The sequence below is a fragment of the Pectinophora gossypiella genome, chromosome 8, assembly GCF_024362695.1.
Source record: "Pectinophora gossypiella chromosome 8, ilPecGoss1.1, whole genome shotgun sequence".
Classification (NCBI taxonomy): Eukaryota; Metazoa; Arthropoda; class Insecta; order Lepidoptera; family Gelechiidae; genus Pectinophora; species Pectinophora gossypiella.
Window position 1 is genome coordinate 8,422,766 of NC_065411.1, and position 17,817 is coordinate 8,440,582.

At 35.4% G+C, this 17,817-nt stretch overlaps 1 protein-coding gene across 2 annotated transcripts in view; it reads left to right on the plus strand.

Annotated features, from left to right (window-relative positions):
- LOC126368720 (WASH complex subunit 1-like) overlaps positions 1–17,817 on the plus strand; it is a 46,571-nt gene that overhangs the window by 6,734 nt on the left and 22,020 nt on the right. The gene's annotated exons all lie outside the window — the stretch shown is intronic.

The window sequence follows — 17,817 nt, forward strand, 5'->3', positions numbered from 1 at the left end:
TTGCTCGACTCGAGAGCACAAAAATTGGACGGTAAATGTAGATGCTCACAGCTTTATTTATATCCAGCTCGTGACGGTGGCAATTTCTTAGCATTCACCATTTGTTCGTGTAAAAACTCGCTATGCAGCGGTTATTTACAAACTGTGGGTTCTCCGTAGCCGGCTAGGTAGTTGGAAACAACTGCGTCTAAAACAATGGCTGCGATGCTTCCATAGAAATGTGTTTTGTGCAAATAATATTTTGTATTTACTTTCGAACATCCATATCTGAGAATAACTACTCATATTGCACTTTTAGTTAGTTCTTATTGAAACGTGAAAATGTTATATGATTATTGAACTGTTGACATGATTGTGGTTGGTAATGATTCGATGCGATTTTAAGAATTTATGCAATATGACAAAACTGTAGTTAATCTCAAAGTCTCAATTATTTATTTTACAAAGATGAAAGGCGAAAATTATATTTCATCTACGTATTCGATTGAATAATTACGTCTGGCAATTTATCAAATAATTTCATAAGTATGTACCTACCAAAGTACTGAGAAGCCTCAAAACAGCTTACCCAGTAGAAATAGGCATCTAAAGTATGTCAAGACAATTATAATTACTTTGCGAAACTAAATTAATATCTAACTCGTATCCTTTGGTAATTTCGACTACGGCTTATGTTAATATTGTGGACCTGTTTTATTCGGCAATGGATGGTTGGTGTAGCATCAAAGTTATAGGGGTCACAGGTATCCATATACCTACAAAACAAAAATAGTAGTCACCTTTTTGTTGTAGGTACCCTCTCAAACAGATACATTTCTTGTAATTGAAATCAGAGTCGAACAACTCGTAAACAAAGTCTCGTTAGCGCCAGGAAGGATCACTTACTGCTGAGTATTTTCCTCAATAAGAATCCCATGAATGTACAGATTTCTTATCTTAATGTACGTCATCTGCATATTACTACTCACAAACGAGATACGAGTGTCTATATCGACGATAAATTGTAGGTTTTGAAGTGACGCACAGTTGATCACATTTGTAAACAAAACTTCGGAGCTCATAGACATCCCCGTACATGTACTTATGTCCCGTTTCTGGGACCGGAATCTCATCTACCGAAGGAGGTATGGAGCATACTCTATCACATTGTTATTTTTCTTTTTGTGGGTAGCATCAAACTAGGCATTACCGAATATTTGATTAATACAACGGTTGGCAGATGCAACGGTTTTCGGTCTGGAAATTATAGTAATATTTTAAAATTACAAAGTAAATGTAAATATGAGATTTTTGCTGTTCAAATTAAATTGTAAAAGGTATTATTACTTACATCTTTGGTTCGGATTATGCTGAATTTCGAAGTGTATAATATTTATCTACATTGCACTTTAAAAAGGGTTACTAAAGTTGGTTATTCACATCACAACCCACACAATAGAAGAAGATTGCACTAGGGTAGGTAAATCTTACCTGACGTCATGGATTCTTGTGAGATAAGAAACCAGTGACTATGCAATCGCGACGTAGACTCAGCGTATAGTTATGACGCATTTTATTTCTCATAGATTGTTTGTAAAGATTCTTATCGACTGAAAGTTTGATTTGATTAAAATAATTAACAATCCACGTTCTTATATTTATTTTGAAAGCGAAGTAAGTACCCACAATAGCAACAGGGCAGTTATTTTAATCTTGAGTGGAATATAAACGGTACTTAGTTATCGATTTTCCGTACTTTGTTGTTTTATCGATACGCTCGTTCAGCCGAGTTATTTTAGGATTCGTTATTGATTATAATTTTGCACCAATTTGGCAGTAGGCAACTATTGCATCACTTTTTGGAGAGGATATGATACCTTAGTCAACTTATTCGACATCTTCATGCCGTTTAAAGCTTGGAATGTTTTACGTTTTTCTTTACGAACCGTACCAGACATGGAGAGAAAACTTTCTCGCAACCAAATCGACATCGCAAAAATTCTCGGGCCTATAAATAAAGTTGGAATTAAAGGGAAGCGATGACGTGTCCGTGACGTCACTTTTGCCGATGTATTATATATGTAGAACTGGACTGTGAATTGTGTGAATGTGACTTGTGGTTTTCAAGTGCTTGGCCTTCAATCAGGGTCGACTACTACTTAGAAGCCCCATTATATTTTTATTACTACGTACTATTGTTGATGGTCTGTTAAGTGTAGGACTTGTTAGGCACCTCGATCGCCATTTTTTACTCCACGTAGGACCATGGTAGATAAAAGTAACGTTTCTATTTTTGTAATATAGTATTATCGATTTCCGCCTTTTTACCTATAATGGGGTTATGTGGATGCTACTCGATCAACCCGCACTGGAGTAATTTAGTGGTGCAAATTGTTTGCCTACTAGGGTTGATAAGCGGAAGTCTATTCGCCAAATGTATAAGCACTGCTTGAATTAAAATAATATCATTGTAAAGCGTGCGTGATACATATGTTAACCAAGCGATATGATAGAAAAGGTATACATGTACATGTATAAATAATCAAACATTGTAAGAGCGCACCACATCGAAGCTTCATCTTGAAAAGCAATATTGCTATTCGACATTTGTTTGCATTGCGCATTTACATACCAGTGGGTTAGGGCATTAAGAACGTTGAAGGCACTACTGTTTTTCTATATACCTAATAAATAATAAGCTTCGGTGGATTCGATCCCGAGTGTTGTAACAAAAACAATATTACCGCAGCTTATTTATATTACTAATAAACAGTCGAATGTAATGGTTACGTTGATACATGTAACTATGAATCTATAGGAAATACGTACCTAAATTGAATTGATTAGGACCGCGCATGTCTCGGATTAGTCAAATGGGATTTTGTATGTTTGTATAACATAAACATTATAGGTTAGATACGTTTCCCGAGTAGGTATGTACTTGATCGCCCGCTACTGGGCACAGGAAATCCCATAATCGTTTGGAGGGGGTTACGAAGCATACCACGTCGCTCAAGCATAGGGTACAAAAACATGTTGGTATTACTTCGACTGTAGATTTTTAGTAAATGTCTTCAACCGGAAAATCTGGACAAAATATATTTTGTACATACAGATTTTTTTTACGCACATAAATTCATGGAAAACTAAGTCTATTTGCAGGAAGCAAACAATACTAAGGAGGTAATTAACAAAAATAAATACTCTAAAAATGAAAACAACAACATACGTAAGTACGAGATAACCCTTATCTACAACTATATTCTGATGTGACGTCTTTCTTTTTTTCGGCAATGGATAATGGATGATATCGCCCGAATCCCCAAAGGAAACTTATCTTTTTAAACATTAAATGAAACGTTCAGGGGTAAAAAAAAGGAAGTTAGATATTGGAAAAATGGGTCACGCACGATTACCTACAAAAGGGACGAAACTTTAATTAGGATTCTTGTCTTTGTCTAAGGGAGGTATAGTTTATGTTTAAAAAGCAGGTAGCTAACATACTTGGTACTATGCTCGTATAAAACTGATTACGTTGTTTAGGACATCAATATGCGTTATTGTGTTTCATGAAGTGTTCTCCTATCGTTATGACAGTATTTCAGTCCTGGGACAGATAGGTGACGACTGTGCACCGCGATTAGAACATCACGTGCAGAACGCTAGGTCACATGGGCAAAACCTGTTTCATACGTTAGGAAGCAGACCTCAAACTTATTTGTTAATAAAAACGATTACTTCTTCGTGCCGATGCATATATTTGTTATAGGTAAGAATGTCCTTTGAATTGTATATTGACCTGCCATCGTGGCGACATAATTCGTCAATCTTACGTGGAATGTTTTTGAAGAATAGCCATTGACTTATTACATCACTATATTAACCTCCGATCCTTTGTTGCATCATTCGTAATTAATGATCGGTATACCAAAAATAGTAGTAAAATAGTATAGCGACCCTGCTCGGTGGCGACGCAGTTCAGCTGTGGAAGCCTTTAGGAAGTAAATTGGATATAACGAGTAAATGACACTATCACACTCGCATACTATTCGATTCTTAAGCGCTATGACACAAATCGTTCAAATGTGGGTAGCGCATCGCAAATTTGATGTTTATAAGTATACACCGCCCGTGTGTGTGACGTAGTGGCCTGACGTACACACGTAAAATAAACATATGTAATGTGCGGCTTTATGCTACGAATTCGCAGTATTTCACACGTTAGACAAGCTGATTACTTTGTATCTCGGAATTTTATGTACTATTTCCTCTTAATACTTAGTGTAATTCTTAAAATAAGTATGCGGATCTGTAAATTACCTGCCATTACTTTTTCATTGAATCCATAGTCCATAGTTTTTATTTTTCTACTAACTGTTAAAATGAATGAATGTTTAAAATAAGTACTTAGTAGTAGTAAAATTATATAAAGACGGCATTTTACTTAGAATATTGAGTATTCTGCAGTGAAGTATATTTATAACGACTTTGACGCCGGCGCCACGCGTCACATGCGTACCAAGTTCCCTCGAATCATTTAAATCTCACACGGTGATATTTACGTGAATTCGTACATTATTGCTCTATTTTTCTTGTGTGCAAAATTTAAAATAACGTTACAATTTCTTGTTTTTCCCTTATGATGAAATGCGGCCTAAATCTAGGTAGAATTAATGAGTGTTCCTAACGGTAAACACGATACAGCCATATCTGAAACTATACCAATGTATTATGCATAGTGCTACAGTTCCATACATGAATACGTAAATCTATTTCGCGTTAAACTCCCCAATCCCGGTTTTCCTTTCATATTTCCTGCAAACAATTACAATTACAGGAACCGTTTTCGACAATCGTTGGTTTTACTGAGTATGCATGAGTCAAGCAGCCTGAACTATTAACTGTTTTCGAATTTCTACGAAAGTACGTAACAAAAACTTTATTATGCATTTTTCTAGTAAACGCGGTATTCCCTTACATTTTTACGTTTTACATAATGTACTTTATTTAATAAAGCTACGTGTAGAATGATTAAATATTTTAATTTTAACACTGACTGCCAGTTACTGTTTTATTTTACGGTCCTGGAAGACTGCACAAGCCCAACCCACTTGAAACATGGCAAGAAAGAGAGATTCGACTAGTGATATATAGTTATATAATTTAAGGGAAACACCGAGAACAGTATACACTTGTTTATTTCTAATAACTTAAGAATTCACACAAAACATCAATAGGTCGCGCGGTAGCGCCTCTCGGCGTTGCGAACATTGTAGGCTGAACCCTGCCGCCCGCGCACCAGGAAGAGGCGTACACGCAGGGAAGCAAGGACCTCGTAGTTTAGGATGTACTGTGGTCGCTCTTATAATAATGAGTTTAAAAAACAAAACGTAATATTGACACAATTGTTTTTTAACCTCCATCGTCCTTGATTGCCACGATTAATTATCATATCGCGTGAACAGCTCGCCGTTTGCATGCTAATGACCATGGCATATGAGGTCGAAACTATGCTAAAAACTTTCCCTATAAAGGCATGGGGTATTTCGCTGGAATACCATGTGTTTGCATAGCAATCGAATACAAGGACCAGTCGTAAATCTCAGATTAAGCGGTCGTAATTTTTTTTAACTATGTCGTGTCGTGATTTGAATACTGTTTTTCAAGACTTCTATTCGAGAACTAATTTTGTTGGCTTCTTTGTCATTCAAATTGCATTGTATATTTTATTATTTATTATTATTAAGCCTTTAAGTAACACTAGTATAAATGCAATGTCCATATGTGTATGTCCAATGTGTATATAAGTGATATAAGTAAATGCAGAAATATGTTATTATTTCGAAGCCATAACCGGTATATTAAAATATTAGCAAGGTAACGTCATATGCGCGTTGTAGGCTGTTGTTGTTGATTACTTTATTCACTTTGTTGTATGATTGTCGTATTTGTTGTTCGACACTGGATTAATTATTTATTGCTATGAAAGATATCAAAGACTTTTTCTGCAGTCTTACGCTCTATAGAAGACGACTCAATATTCAATGTACTCAATAAATATATTTTTTATATGTTTTGTGGCGTCTTTACAACAATGTTTCATTCTTTACCTCCGGTGTGTCAAGATGATAATAATTATATACCTAAGCAAGGACTGCTCAAAACGTAACAGTGCTGAGTGTTAAGAGTAATAATAAAGCTAATTAATTGCTACCGATGGCCTATTATTGAACCAATCGATACATAATAGGTGTATTAAGTATGCAACGTATACACGTGCGTCTTGGAGTAATAAAATATGTCTTTAAAAACTTGTTTCTATTGTAAACATTGTGATGTGAAAGAATTATTCATACCATCATTGTTGTCAACGAGGAGTTATTATCTTAAGTACTACAATTCATAGCTTATAGGTTTTTGGTCATCGGATCTGTATTGATTTTTATTGAAGATGTATTTAGCTATTATTATTATTGTGTGATTTAACGCATTTGATCAATATTATTGTACTAATAATTTTGAAAAAAGATTCATTATTCAACTATAATCGAAACAATACCAAAAATCAAAAAAGAGTTATGACCTATGGTTGTATCTATGTGGCAGGCATTATGTTGTGTAGGTTATTGTTGCCAGCTAAAACTATGCTCTAAAGTGCCAACAAACGATAAGATATACACACTTAGCAAAATTCGGGCTTCTTCTTCTGTCATGTAAGTTATGAGGTGGATTACCAACCCCATCAAGTTTGGTGTCAGGGTTATTGAGCCGCCAAAGGCCCCTGACGCACAACTACGCACTTATATTAGTAAGTAGTAACCGGTACCAGCGGCTTAAAGTGCCTTACGAAGCACGGATCATCTTACTTTCTGACTTTTAAGTGATCAGCCTGTAATGTCCTAACCAAATTTGGGATCATAAATTGAATATTATAATATGCCCCTACCGGGATTGGAAGCCGACACCTCGCAACGTGAGTACAATGCTCAACCATTAGACCACAGATAGGGGTCGTTGAGCAAAACCCGGAGTGAAGTACAAACTAGAATATAAGCTAATTTACTCACAAGCCGGGTGAAATCCGACTCGCTTAGGCACACGTTAACTAAGTTAGTCTAGACAGGTTCCAACCTATAAGCACTGGAGTATTCTAAAGCTGGGTAAATGCGATCACGTGCAACCTACTTATACTTAGTCTAACTTTGTCTTATAGTTACCCCCTATTATACAACTACTGCAGTGAAAACTTAGGAATGCTCATATTATAACTTTATAGGTATACGAATATTCTTTATCCTTGTAAGAACCGGAATGTCAGCCACAATAGATAATCAATGGGTCTTAGATTAAAAAAAACGATTACCTACGTAACAGAGTCTTATCTAGTACAGGGTAATAGGGTAGTTTACAACTAGTGAAATCAGTTACTTTTTACCAAACATCAAAACATAAAATTACTATGGAATTTGTATGAAAAAGCAACCTGTGACTTCATAGATAAAATGTCGCACTTATTATTACATTTTTCTGTATTAAAATTCATAAATAAGTTAAACAGGGAAAAGAAAACGTTTTTTGTCACCTTTAAATCTGTCTTTATTTAGTAATTAGAATTTCATAATTTATCTTTGATCTAGGAAATTACCTAATTGTCGGCCTTAGCCCTTAAAGAGGCAACCAGGTGACGAAAAAAGCACTTATACATACATACATACATAAACACACGCCTATTTCCCACCGGGGTAAGTAGAGACTATAGAGTTCCATTTGCTTAGAGCCTGACACACTTCTCTCTTCTTCTTTCACTTTTCTTCTTTTTTTCTTCTCTTCTCTTTCTTTTTTTTTCTTTTCTTCTCGGTGGCGAAAAAACAGCAAATTTAACTTTTAAATGTTTTAGACCGTGCGAATGTTATGCTTTCTGGAGTTTCTGGGTATGTAGGTAAGGTAGGTAGGTGTAGGTAAGGGTATTAAGTATTTCATGTTCAATAAAACACGTACGTACTGTATAACCCGATGTAGGTTTGGGTCTGTTCTTTGTTCTGAAGTTGGCCAAGCCATTTTCGGTCCGATCTGAACATAAGCCACAAAATATTCGCTTCGTATGATAATTTTATAAATAGTAAAATTGTGCTTTCATGTATTTAATATTTAATGATTGTTAAAATTAAGTTCTGTGCAATAAAGTATATTTGATTTGATTAATATTTCACAAATAAAAGGGGTATATCGCAAAGAATTTTAATATAACGCTGACATTTGCCGTTAGATCGGAATTACTAAGTCAATGTTATTAAATAACAAACATAATCCAATTAAAACGTATTTAAAACATCCTCAAATTTCCCTATAATAAATGCTTTAAGTAGAATTCTCATTAAAACGGTATTATTTTATTATCAGACAAAAATGTTTAGAGTGCGAGTTAATTGCCAATTTCTCGTAGCTGTCTCAGATCAAGATTTTAAGTCTTTTAATGGGGAGCTTACTCCTCCGCTTTTCCTTAACAAGTATATTTATTTTTATTTAGTCGTTTTTTGGAGCTTACACAAAAACGGTTTTCAGTGTTCGGTGTTATTTGATATTTATGGCATGGCAACATTATTCAGAATATTTTATGGGTGGCTTTGCAAAGTTTAACACTTTGATTTGACTTTTGTTGTGATAATTTGTGATTCGTTATTATTTTGGGTCATTGTGTAGGCAGGTAGGTGTATTTTTTTTAAGTGACATATTGTACATTTACCGCAGATGGCACTAACTACTTGGCCGGAAAAGTAAGTAGGTGTAGGTAGGATGTATGTAGTTGGAAATTATTAGAAAGTCTCCTACTGTTATGGAAAGTCAGATTGACTTGGTCAGATTTAATTGATAAGCGATACCATTCAAGCTATGTGTTCGCAAAACCGATAGTTATTCTCAGTCATAAATAACACCTGTTTAGAACAACATTTAGTACACTTGCAACCCGTGTTATGTATCGCATGCTAATTATGTTATTGTTCAGTAGTCTCGAATAACTCTGCTATGGAGCTCTTATTCGGCTCTTAGGTAATGTAGCTACATTGTTTTGGTCTGGCTTCCTTTCGGAAGTAAACATGAAACACACGGGCGGTGGGCGAAACTTAACATGAAAGAATTTCTATATTTAAACATTGTACGCGTACTATATTAGGTGTGGAAGAACAAGGAACGCTTAATTTATAATGTACCTCCTTGTTTATTATACTAGGCAATGTCGTTGAAGTCACCTAGGACTTTATGACGTGCGTGTGTCATAGGAATGTACATGGCTGGTACATACGCCCACAGGGTGCCAGTATTATAGGCGATGGGATGATAAGATAATTTATTACTGTGTAAGACCGTGAATTTATCTTTAGAGACAAAATACATAAATATTTTATAGTTACGCAACTTACGCATTACCGTGCTCTGATTGGTTTGTAAAGACAAGAATATCGCTTTCAATAGTCCCAATTGGCTATTTGACAGTTTAAGGATAAATATTATAAAAATTACAAATGCTTATTTTATACCTCTTAAAATATTGTAATTTTCTCGAAAAAGCTTTTATAATAGAAAAATCGTGTAATCGAATAGTCTTGTAATCTACAGATAAAAAATCACTTTCTTATTTTGTAAAAATAAAATATTTAAAAATGATCTTAAAAATAAAACTATTGGATAATTATTATTATTTATTTATTTTGAGGAAGACTTACGGCCATATACATTTTCTAAAAAAATAATAATTATTAGGTATCGATAATGACTGACTACTATATCCGACATATTACATATTTTATTGTTACAACTTCTAGTAGCTTATTATAGCCATTATTATTAGTAGCTATTGAATGCGTATCCATACAAAAAAATATTCAAATATTAGAATCGACTTACCTAGCGACCACACGAGATAAGGTGGTCCTGTGCCAACAGGAAATATGCCCGTGGTTGAACATTTATATTATTGGCTATTTTAGTTTAATACGTATAAATTAGCAGGTATTCATTAAATTAACGTATCGTATACATCCTGAGTCTGTTTATTTACCTATAAGCTTTATAAGACTTCGGCTTTATTACACAAATATATTGTAGGGGTAATAAAGAGCTATAAGGGACAATAAAAAAGTCAGCGTGATGGCCGCGTAGGATGAATGGAGAAAAAAAAACATGCTGCCTACTGCGGTGATCCCAAACAGGGATAACGCAAGAATATATTAGCTTAATATACCTATACCTATAATGAATATGTCGTGGCCAGATCTTAGAATTGATGATGATCATGATGTGCTCGATCTTTTCATGAAATAGCCAACTGAAAACAAATTCAACAATCACTCGTTTAGGCCTGTGCTGGATTCGAACCTGCGACCTCAAAGAGGCAAGCGTTCTACCAACTGGACTACTACGGCTCATAGTATTCCGACATATAACTAAACTTAAGTTACTCTCGCTTGGATGGGCAGAGCAGAGCTATTAATATTATAAACGACTTTTTGACTCGTTTGGTCACAGGCTATCAGGTTGTCGTATGGAACAAATCATAATGATTCATCGTGAGGAATAGTTAATTACTTATATTTGTTAGGTAAGTAATTATTACATATTCATTTTTAGCCGTAGGTAATGTATATGTTATTTAAATATTGATAATGTATGATTTGAGTGTGGTGTGGTAGAATACGTGTATCACATTTTAATGGAATGTGTTCGAAATGAGTCGGAAAGATTTAATTTACACAATATTTACAATAATCTAAGATATGTTGGCGGATGTAACATTGCTTTGGCGAACCCCTTGTCAAAAGAAGCCAAAGCACTTTACAAATTAGTGCATATAGGCTTAAATCCAAGGTAATTATTGTATTTAGTACCACCGTTTTTGTTCCTATACACAGCTACATAGTTGCTGTTTGTGACTAAGCTCTAAAAATACAGATTAAATAAATAATAATGTATGATTGAATGCCCGATGCCCGTATCGACCCGTCAAAAGATAAATAGCAACATTTCCAATAACTTGTCATATCAGCACCCATTCAATACGGAATGTGTATGTGTAGGTGTACCTACTATGTAGCGTAGACAACGTCCTTATCTCAATCAACGTGCCGCGGTCAATGCCCGCGGTTATCTCGTAGTGAAATTAAATTCGCAGAAAACAAAGATATATGAAAAGATTTTAGAAGCGACGTTAGAAGCGATAAAAGACCAAGGTATATTTTATCGCTTCTAACGGTTATCTAGTTTATTTTACAACCTATTTATGGACTGTAAGTTTTGTTTTCGAATAATAGGTTACATATTGTGTCACTATAGGTCAAGTTTATATAATCTGTATCTGCCTATAAATATTGTTGTTTTTATTTCCACCTTTATTTACACGATTATGTCTAGTTGTCACTTTGGTCTAACAGAAAGCTAAGTAGGGTGTGGGTACTTAGTTCGTCTTGCGACGGATGTACCTCTGACTACCCCAATTGGGGTATAGTCGTGAGCTTATGTAATTATGTCTAATTGCTTATTCCAGCATAATGCAGTCTTTCATTTCTAATCACCTCTATGCTTTCGACAAGAACCCGTTTTTATATCGATGTTTTGTACAACAAAGGTTAAAATAAGAGTTCCAAAGATCGTTTTATGAGAAGGTTGATCGTTCTGCAGATCCCTACCATACGTTTGTAACTTTGTATGTGGAAGGCGATGGGTGTCTTCCAGCGAAGTGCTATTCCGAGGCGCTGAGCTCGTCACTACGGACAAAACGTTCCGAGAAATCGCGGGATGCACGTCCTATGTCCAATAGTTTTCTATTTTCGATGCCCCTCGCGCCAACAGCGACGTCTGCGAATGATCGCTAGTAGCCCACGCGTGCTTTGTTGTTCCTTTTGCACATGGGTTGTAAAGCACCACGGCTAAAGCCAGATCAACTTAATTTTACACAAGAGTGTGTAAAATAATAGTTTCGTTTTAAGAGCTTATCAAATCAGATAGACAAACGGTCGTAATCCCTATCTGGAAGAGCCAGGACTCTTCTAAAGACCACGTAACGTCTAATTCGGTACATGTACCTGCTTACTGATGTAACCAATTTTGAAACCCCAATTTTAACCCGGACCAGGGTTGATGAGGTCGGTCGTCCACCTCACAACCCAAGATCGAAGAATGAAGAAGAACGGCTTAATAATTATATTTATTCATTAATACGTGTTTTAAATTCATTAACTTATTTTGCACCAGGTGGGCTGTTAATTTTGGTTATTATGAAAGGCTAACTTTGTAGTGAAAGAACAGTTTCTATTGAGGCTCGGTATAATGTTTTTTGGCTACTTATTAAAAATATATTTTAATTTCGAGTATATTAAGCACCTACTATGTCTGACTTCTGAAATGGTCAGAGAGGAAGGCGCGCCAATTTCCGTTCGTTATCGGACAATTTTCATACTTCTATGCAGTCTAGCTGATACGCTATGTCACCAATTGACGTGAAGAGTGATTGACTCCGAAGTTGGAAGGGATCCAACCGAGTAGGTGCAATAATATTGGCTCAGCGGACTCGTGTGCTAATTTAGAAGGCGCCGGCGTCTCTCTTAATTGCCGCCATTTTCTTTCTTAGTTTAACTGCTGAGGCGATACCCTCATAATATGCTAAATGACGCGTGTAATAAATCCGTCACTCAATACACATGAAGAGCCCCCTTTTTCAATAAGCCGCGTGGGACATTGTAAGATCTTTGAATCTTACCATGCAAGGAATATAGAAGCGCGAGTCTGTCTAAATCGCCGCCATTTTCTTTTTCGTTTATTCGTTCAAGTGCCGCAGCGCCGAGGCGCTATCGTAAAATGGCAAAATGACTAGCGCAGTGTAATTATAGCTATAAAATGGCACTACTCGTTAAGAAAGATCTCGTTTTGCGGATGGATGTAGTAATCATTAGCTAATTTATTAAACATTTTATGTGCCCAGTGCAACGAACAAACCTCCTGTCATCTCATCATATGTAGTTTTTTCTATCTATAAATTACTCATATAATACCTACGTAGGTACGATACCATCGATCCATCTGGCAGCCTATCTGTCTGCACTGCAGTCAGGGCGGTGATTAAGGATAAAAAACATACATACATACATACATAAACTCACGCCCGTAATCCCTAATGGGGTGGGCAGAGCCACAAGTAATCAAAGACAACTTGCAGCCACTGTTGATATGAAGTCCAAAGAAACACATAAAAAACATTTAGGTAAAAAACTAATATATACCAGACTCCTAGATACAACTCAAAAGATGTACGTATATATTATTAACTAACTAACTTATTAATCTGTACGTTGCAACCTCCAACCAATTTAATCGACTAAAATAGTGCTTGTTGTTTCCATACCTAGTGCAGTATAATGGTACTAGAAAAGTACGATGAAGTTATATTCCTCTATTTTCTCTCTCTGATGCCGGCTTATTATTGATTGTGAGCTGCGCACTAATAAAAATACAAATACACTGTTCATTTTAACTTGAAGATCCGATTTTATTTGTAAAGTGCAAATGAAATGACAATGTTTTATTCATTTAAAATACAAGTTATTTTTAGAATACATTTAGCTTATTTATTTATGAACGATAAAGTTTTTTTTGCACTTATTAACAGTGTACAGAAAAAACATAAGTTTATAAACTAAATCCGAAAAATCACGCTCTAATAAAAAGTATGAAACAAAAAATAGGTATATTTCTCTGAAATTCTTCCGATAAGTGATGTTTAGGTGATAGTCGTGGTCGTATGTCTACGACACACATTCTGAGAAAAGTCGTATAAAAACAACGTAATTTTTTGAGATAGGTAGGTATAACCTACCCATCATCATCATCATCATCATCAACAGCCTATATACGTCCCACTGCTGGGCACAGGCCTCCCCTCAATCAACCGGAGGGGGTATGGAGCATACTCCACCACGCTGCTCCAATGCGGATTGGTGGAGGTGTTTTTACGGCTAATAGCCGGGACCAACGCACTGTGGAATATTTGGGTGTGTTTCGGATCAAAAATCTGTAACTCCGTCAATTTTAAAGATAGAGCGATGTAATTTTGCACTAATATAAAGGAATATATAAAAATTCATATAAGTAATGTTTGGTGAATTGAAATTACGCGTAATTTTTTTTATTAAATAAAGAAAACTCACAATCGTTTAAAATTCTATATATTTATTGAAATTTATATTTTTAGTTATATTATCTTACCTGTATTTCTCAACACTAATTACTCAATTAACATAACTTATCATATTAATGATAAAATAAAATAAAAAATGGTACAGTACCTATAGCTATACATTATGCTAAACATAGAAATGAATCAAAATTTTCTTAATATTATTAATTTAACTAGCTATGTAATAGGGTTTCTTGTTAGGTTCATTCCCATTTACACCTGGTAATATAGCATCAGCCAACCTTAATTCTTCAACTAGTTTTGCTTCCGTTCCTTCTCCCATAGAACGCAATCCTTGAAGATATCCGCCCAGAATGTGCTCCAAACCATATTCGTTCATCAAAATAGTGTTTCTTCTTTTTTTGCTTGATTCTGAAGAATCTCCATAATTATGTCACACACGATTGAGTCTGTTGACACGTTTTCTGATGTAGATATAGTCACGGAATATTCAGAATCCAGCCAATTTGTGTTATTTTTTAAAAATATATTCTTATTGCGTGCTGCTTCTTTCCAGCGTCTATTAAACGCAGGGATGATAGTCTGTTGAATTTTACCAATTATAAAACATATATTGTCTTCTGATACTTGTTTTTCCTCCAAATATGTCGAAAGTGCCGCAGTCGTTTTACCGCCTTCTATATAAGATTCTATTAATTCACGTTTACTACAATTAAAAGTAGACATTTTGAAGAGTAAAATAGCCGTACTATACGAAAATACCACTGAAATTGTAATGGAAACATATTTTGTTACCTCCCTTTATATATTGTTTCAGAATGTGTGAATTAATTCAGATATCTATTTTCTCATGGAAAATGACACCAAAATGATAAAAACTTAACAATATAAAATAATCAATTGATAAACTATACCACAAAGTATTGTTAAATCAAGTCAACCACGAAACCGCAATTGATAGCAATTTCCGTACCCTGACTAGGATTCGATTTTATCTCATATCTCCAAAGTTCGCAAAAAATCGCAGCTAATTTTTATATATGTTGTTGATAAGTAACTAAACTATCAATTAACATTAAATTCAAAGCACCGGTAAACGCCGGTAAATGTTAAAAGCTTCGACGAAGTTGAAGAAAACCTTTTTTTTCCTCCATTTCTTCTTTAATTTTTTTTACGTATATATTCGTATTAAAAACAATCAATTTAATTTGTCTAAATTTTCCGATAAATAAGCTTTTCAAAAATATATAATACCATATACCTTTCATTTTAAGTTTTAAAACTATCTGACTTTGAAAATCGTCAATGAGGAACTTGATATTTCCCAATTTCATGAACCTTAACTTTACCACATGAAAACAACTACTTTCACCAAATATAATATGAATTGCGCTACAGAATATGAATCTTCGACTTTCGAACTATTATATTACATTGATAGAAGGATCTATTTCAATTAGTGAAAAAATGAATTTTGATACGCGTTTGTTCTACCATATTCCATAGTGCAACGGCTTAACGTGCCCTCCGAAGCACGGAATCATCTTACTTTTTCGGACAATCAGGTGATTCAAGCCTGAAAAGTCCTTACCAAACAAAGGACAGTCTCACAAAGTGATTTCGACAATGTCCCCATCGGGAATCGAACCCGGACCTCCAGATCGTGAGCCTAACGCTCTAACCACTAGACCACGGAGGCTGTTACCTTATACGTAACGCACAAATTCGTGAACTAAATTGCGATTGTTTTAATCAATGCCTAATTTGTACTTGAAGTTTTCTTTTTTGCTCCTACACAAGCTCCAAAGAAACATTTCAAACCAACGCGCAGCCATTAGTAACCAGGATCCTTGTTTTGCCTCACTCCGCGAAAGCATTTGTTACCGAATAATTCATATTCGCGTGTTGGGTACCTATTACCTGTTGGAGCATTAGTGGGAGCTAGTCTAGACTTGCAGGCATCAGAGAATCGATCGCTGGCAAAGGTCGCGCCGCATACAGCCAACTTGTCGCCGTTAGCTGATTGGCAAGGTTGTTTATGTGTGGCGTAATTCTTAGTTCTTACGCCTCTGCTACATCCCTATATACAGGGTGGCCCAGAAGTTCACGTCCTAAATGAAAAATTAGATAGAGGGGCTCATTAGCTATCAGAAACACCCCCATGTATGTTCAGCAATTATTTACGGTTTAGGAGATATGACCCATTTTGTACCTTTTTCTAGATTTTCTACCTTACTTCAGAAATAATCATTTTGTCGCTATCCCTTTCTTAATAATTATTTTATTTTACTTCACAACTATGCCTTATGCTCAATCAAAGATAAATCAAAGTCAAATCAAAGAGAAAAAAAAGTTATCGGAAGTTAAAGTGAGAATTCGACCAAAATTGTTACAGTTGATAAAACTTCGCCGAAGAATAATAAACACATGAGAACGACAAAATGATGATTTCTGAAGTAAGGTAGAAAATCTAGAAAAAGGTACAAAATGGGTCATATCTCCTAAACCGTAAATAATCGCTGAACATACATGGGGGTGTTTCTGGTAGCTAATGAGTTCCTCTATTTATTTTTTCATTTTGAACGTGAACTTCTGGGCCATCCTGTATATCTAAAGCCTATTATTCAATTAAACGGCATAGAAAGCAAAATCCTCAAAGGTTCTACCCAGCAACATTAATATTCTGCTCTAGATAAGCAATAATAAGCAATTATATCCTTTAAAATGAATTATGAATGGCACGATAGGATGACAAATGTCTAGTCAGGTGATAAAAGATAGAGAATACAGTGAGGCCAAGACAAGGTTGTAATTAATATTGGCATGAACTACAAGTGAGGCGACCAACGACGGCGGTATGGTCATGGTCACTGGGTTACTATCAGCTGTAGTAGTATAGATTCGGAATGATGGATGAGTAATAAGGATATTTTTTCTGAAGTATTTGTTCTGAAAGTGTAATTTTGTTCTTTTGTGGGATGATAGATAAGCGGATTTCAAGTTCTAAAGGGTAAACTTGACTACATTTTTTTTAAGATGTGATAGGTGTTGCTGTCGAGTTTATGTTCTTGTTTCTGTGTTTTCTTTTTCTCAACCACGTTTCAATACTAAAATAAAAACGCTCCTAGTTCAAATTATTTTCACGTGAAACGATCTCATTGTACACAATTTATTTACGGTACTCGGTAACATTCAATAGTCACAAACAAATACCACTTACACATAAATCGTACAATAAATCATGCTGATGTGCTTACCCGCAAACGTCCATGAACGGCTACCGCGAAATATGTCGCGCCAAGTGGCCCCTCGACAATCGGAGTCCCCTGACAGATGACAATTGATGCTGTCATGCCATCAAGCCAGCCAAACATTGCGAGTGATTGATGCGCATTGGTCATCTTGATGACATGGGCACTTGAAGAAAATGGGGACATTATCCGGTCTGGGGTAGGCATCGCTCTTATAGCCATAAGTCCTCAGAACTGTTTGTTACAACAAATAATACGCCTTATTCCTGCAATAACAGTCGCGTTGCGCTCAAACAACGTAACTGCTTTATATTACACGCATGTAAAGTTTTAGTATTGCTTTTTGGGTCACTAGCCTACTATTTGACGACTGTTATAACATTTTTTGCTGCCGTAGGGATG